This window comes from Nuphar pumila, chromosome 1 (assembly GCF_984573655.1).
Source record: "Nuphar pumila chromosome 1, dmNupPumi1.hap1.1, whole genome shotgun sequence".
Classification (NCBI taxonomy): domain Eukaryota; kingdom Viridiplantae; phylum Streptophyta; class Magnoliopsida; order Nymphaeales; family Nymphaeaceae; genus Nuphar; species Nuphar pumila.
In genome coordinates, this window is record NC_143249.1 from 43,945,151 (window position 1) to 43,951,150 (window position 6,000).

The window sequence follows — 6,000 nt, forward strand, 5'->3', positions numbered from 1 at the left end:
ATAAAAGGAACATCCGTAAGATACTAAATGGATTTCACAATCACGTAAAAATGGCATGTTCACCTAGTGTTAAGCCAAAAGCATTGGTAAATCTACAGTTAATAGCAATTCAAATGCGAATGATTTTCAAATTTCAAGAATATTCAAACCTATTGATTCATTTCAGGGAAGAAAAGAAACTAACCTGTATGGTAGTCCAATATATCCCAAATTTGTGGCAGTACTAAACATAAAAGGAAAAAAACAGTGAATGAGACATAGTACCACATCACTTTAAAAGTAAATGAGACATGAAAGCAAAGTGTACACGACCACCACAGAAGGCTGGAAATTATATCAGAACTTGAAAATGACATGCTCTTCAATTTGATAAGGAATAAACAAAATATTCTGAAAATAAATAATGTCTGAAAATAAAATATATCTCTGTAACATGTCCCAACAACTTAAAAAGACTGAAAATAAAGTCGATCATCTACTTACCCTCCCATCATATGATAAAGATACAAATATCCATGGTTCCTGACAACTCCTACACAATCCTCATAATCACCATGTGAGTGAACCAATGGATCTATTTTTTTTTTTAGGAAGACGACTCAGACATACTTTCAGATGTAGCAACATCACTGCATGGGTGGTGCTGGATGGACCATGTCTGGGGGCGAGAGATTTTCCTGGGAAGTTTACTTGGGTTGCAAGAGCACAATACTGATTGTCACAGTCTGACCAATAGCTTGTTCCTTGTGAAAAGCTTACCCAGATTGATACCCCATGATGAGTTGATTCTGCAGGTTGATTGGAAGAACATGTGGCTGACAAGGCAATCGTCCAATGTTAATTTGATCTGGTCCATCCAGCCTTGACTGGCTGATGACCATGAAAATGAATAGCATGTGAAGGCATTAAGCTTTGCTTACTCTTTAATTGCCTAAGATCATGCATATGATGTAAAAAGAAAAAGAATACTGCATCATGAACCATAATGCAAACTCTTGGATTTCCATCTCCTCTTACCTCAGAGATGGTGTGACGACATACCTGTATTCATGTGCTATACATCTACTACACAGATTTTCACTATCACATATCATCAGAGCCATTAACTACCATAGTATAACTGGACATGGATGAATTGAACCATTTGTTTGAGACAAACAAATTGAGATTATACAGATATTCTAAAAACCTTTTCAGAGAAACATGAACCGTCAGGCATAGTCTCACCACCACTAGTGACATCACCAATGATTCCATACTGGGAGGAATTTTTGTTGACTGGAACAAGAATGACCACCGATGTTGAAGCTTTTCAGATGAGCATGGTATCGATCACCTCGAAATCTTGGAAATGAGGAATTCTTGGAACCTGATTGCTATCAACTCCTGCAGCATTCTCAATTCGATTCCTCCATCAAAGTTTAATATGGACCCCACCTTGTCCATAATGGATTCGACAGGGCTACGCTTATGAGCCATTCACGCACGGACTTTCAAATATTTCTCTGCAACTATGGGGTTTTCTAGTCGTTTTCACTGTGAATCTGAGTTGATTTATGGTGGAGCTAATGTAGGCAAGACATGGGCACTGTTACTTATGGGGGTGACCCCATTAAACTCAGCATGGCATGATGAAACCATGAGGATATACATGAGTCGTGATCCCATCCGATCGATGCTAGAACAACAATGATGACCCAAATGAAACTGAAGGGGCTTTCGAATATCATGATCAACCAAACATTAAAATGCAGTAAAGCGCATAAAGAAAATGAATCAGAAATATCTAAAGGGATATTACATATAATCAAAGCAAAACAGGGATTCTGTTACAGCAGTAGGATGAATCGATAAACTGCCGGAATTACATAACCATGAAGACATATCTGATATTTATAACAAACGGCATAACTTGGGAACGAATGTTATAATGCAGGGAAATAAAATTTTAAAATGAAAATCGACATGCTAAAATATTTTTAATACTTAAAGGAATGAACAAAAGTTAAAGAAATAAAAGGCAAAGGAAATCTAAAACAATGCAAAGGATGAGAGAATCGTAAAACGAAGAAAAGAAAAAGAAAAATATGGGAACTCATGGGCTCCTGTTGTTTTTGCACATATGTAGACCAATTTTGCCACCAGCAGAATGATCTCGCACGGGTGCTCTGATGGACCCAAAATAAAGGGGAAAACTAAAAAAAAGGGGAAAATAAAGAAACTGGAGGAGGGGAAAGGTATTTACCTGATTCGGAAGAGAGAATCGGTCTTTCTCTATTATTTTAAGAAGACCCGAGGAAAGAAACTTGGGAGAAAGGGAGTCGAAGAGGCAGAAGAGATCGAGCAGGAAGGCGTTTTCCTTCTGAAATTTGAAAATGGGTCCAATCCTTTTGTTACTGCCGCTGAAATTGAAACTCACTTTGATTCTTTACTACAGGATTAAGCGATCGTAGCCTTGTTGTAACAGTGGAAATTCCAAAGGAAGGAGCTGCTGGATCTCGTAGATGGGGTTCTCTTCAGAAGGTTTGATCGATCGGGCGATGCTCCTTCCAGACTTGCTTGCTGAAGGGGCGGAAGTTTTCCTCAAACCGCCAGAGGAAGAAGAAAGGATGGTTTGAAGAGGTAAGAAGGGGAAGAAAGATATCAATGGGGAGGCAGAAGATGGATCGTGTTCAAGAGAGAGAAGGCTATGGAGGGGTGAGAAACGGATCGAAGAGAGGGTCTCCTGAGTCCCTTCTTAAGGAGGAAGAAGAAGCTTCAGAAGGGGGTTTGTTAGGCATCAACGGTGGATGTAGGGTATGTGATGGAGGGCGATAGAGGATGGGAATGAAGAGAGGTGGTTTCGGTGGAGGCTGAGACGGAGAGAATTGGGAGAGAAGCTATTAGGGTTTCTGAGGGAGAGCCTTGAGAGAAATCGGGCGAGAGAGGAAAAAGGGAGGGTTTAGAAGGGTTATTTGTAAAAAAAATTGGTTTTTCCAAAAAGAGGCTCCCTTAACAAAAATTTTCATAAACATGGTTTAAAAATGATTTTTTTAGCAAAATCGATTTTAAAAGTTTAAACTCATTCATTTTTCTCGAAATTTTCCAATTTTTTGGTTTTTTGTTTTATTTTTCATTTTTTTTGTAGTTTTAGAATAAAATCCTAAAGTTTGTGAGAAAACAGAGGTTAAAACTAAATTTTTTTTTGTGTTTTTGCAAAAATATTTACAAGAAGGAAATTTTCTAAAAATTTAAAAACTATTTTGAGAAAATTTCTTCAGAAATGGGTTTTGATCCGGATTTTGAGGAAATATGGATTTAAAGTGCTGGATTCGGATCCGGAGTTGATTTTGAATATATCAATATGGATTTTAATTCAGAGAATCTAAAGAAATGACTTGATTTTCTCAGAAAATGGGGTTAGGGGCAAAAAGGGTCATTTTTACAAAACTTTGAAAAATTTGGGGTGTTCACAGAGACCCCCGCAAAAGAGTTCCTCTTCTCTCTTTCTTTTCTTTTCTCTTCTCTCTTCTTTTCTTTCTTTTATTTGTCTCCCTTCAAAAAGGAGGAAAATAGAGGTTAGAAAAGGAAAAGAGAAGGAAGAGAGAGAAACCCAAGAGAGGAAAATTTTTGGGATGATCACAGTTTTGGCGACCGTGATGGGACCCGTCTTCGTCCGATCGAATTTGTGCTTTTTGCTTTGCTTTAAATATTATCTAAGTCTTTATCCTTCAAATGTCAGCTATATTTCCATTCGAACCTTAGGAGCCTAGACTCTGAACTAAGCTAACATCATTGCATATAGGATCTAAGTATGGTTTGGTAGGACCATATTGAGGAGATTATTCCATGTTCACATTAGACTTAGGTCTGAAATACAACTCTCCTCAATTTTAGGGATTGAATGCAAACAATGTATGCAAGTGTATGCTTTTCATTTAAAATCTATCTTCTTTAGGACTTGCATTAGAGCTTTCTGGTTTTATCTACATGTTGATCATGTTTTTTAAAACATCCCTACCTATATTGTCCTGGTCTTCACGTTGATGGGCTGTCTCACTGAACCATAGTTCGGGAGAGAGCCTCACAACTGGACCATATATTTGGGTTCACGCCCCCCTACCACGTACCTAAGGGCCATAGTCTGAGGTATATCGATAGGTGCTCAAGGATGTTGGGAAGCCATTACCTTAGAACCGAAGAGATATCTTTATATGCCACGTACTTTGAGCTTCGGCTTGAGTATATCGGCGTACCTTGATTGAAATCAGATGATATAAATCTTAGAGTTAGGATTAAGGTCCTATCAGCCATTTCAAATATTGCATATAGAGTCAGCTTTAGGGAGTGCTGTTTGCGCATCCTTGCTTGTATATCTATGATTGTATGATATTTTATATCTTCCTTACATTCTCCAAAATCCTGGGTATATATTTCAAAATTTCCTCTTTGTTTTAAAACCCAGGTGTATTTTTCTTTCTCTTCTTCTTCTAAAAAAATTCTTCAAAATTCTTCTGATCCTGCCTGCAAGTTCTTCAAATTTTAAATCTTTACTATTTATTCTCAAATTTTATTTTTTCTCTTATTTTCTTTTGATTTTATATTCTTGTTTATATTTTCATAAAAATCTCTTTCCGTCAAGAGATATCCTTTTCAAAATGGTATTTTCTTTCATATTTTTAGTTGGTTACTCTCCCTCGTAGAGTAAACAACACAATTGTCACAAATTTTGTGGCGACTCGATCCCTAGTAATGGGATACAATTTTTAGATTTCAACCTAAATCCTTCCTTTTGTCAAAACTTCTCCAAAAGGTTTCTTTGGTCTAAAAACCTCCACTTTCCTCTACAGAGAGAGCACTGATATTCAAAAATGGTTCAGACCAGAGCTGGAAAAGAAACAGTTCTTCAACACAGCGATAGTGAGGCAGAAGAGATGAGCTCTCCTAAATCAGTCAGGGGACAGGGTCAGAACAGGAAAGATGACATCGACCCTGCTATGTATGATATGTTCCAAAAGATGATGGCAAGAATGTTGTCGGAGCAAGCCGAGGCCAAGCTGAAAGAGGTAGTTCCTAAAAGCAAGCTGAGGAAGAAGTCTGTAAAAAAGCAAGTCAGAATCATCAGGAAGAAGGTACAGTCGGACACTACTTCTGAGGAATTAGAGTCAGTCGAGGAAGAATCAGAAGAGGAAGAGCAGATTGTCTACAAACAAAATCCTCTGAGACAGTCCGTAAAGATAGTTGCAGAAGAGCCCGAATCCGTCAACAAGCCCAAGTCTGGGGCTCCAACAGAGGACTTGATGAGCAAGCAGATGAAGGAGATGAATCGAGCAATCAAGGATATTCAAGCCAAGGGTAAGGGCAAGCAGACCTACACTGGCGAAGATTTTTACGATGGTCTAGATGGGGACGATAACCTGAAGAACCTCCCTCGTAAATTTCTCAAGTTTGATGAAACTGGCAACCCTAAAGCCCACTTAGCCACATTTTATACAGAGTGCAGCCGTTTCAGGAAAGATAACAGGGCTCTGTTCATCTATTTTCCCCGCAGTCTAGAGGGTGTAGCAGCCAGGTGGTATGCTGACCACGTAAATCTTATTGAACTACGAGAGTTCGATAAGGTAGTAAATCTATTCATCGAGCGCTTCTTATTCAACACTGAAGCCTGACCCACATTAAATCATCTTTACAACCTGAAGCAAGGAGAGACTGAAAGAGCAGAAGATTTCATTCACAGATGGAGAAGCACCTGTAATAAGATGAAGGTACCCATTCCAGAGGAACACGCATTGCAGGTAATCCTCAACAATTTCTCTCAGCCCATAAAGAGCCTCATCGCCACTTTCTCAATGAAATCCTTCATCGAGTTGATTGAGCGAGCTGAATGGCTCGAGGCAGGAATAGAAAGCAGGCTTTACGAGGGCATGCCTCTGACCAAAAGCATCCAAGACCAGAAGAAAAAAGTGCAGTTCACTCATGAAGCTGATACCTCTGGCAATGATCATGACAGCAGCAGAAGAA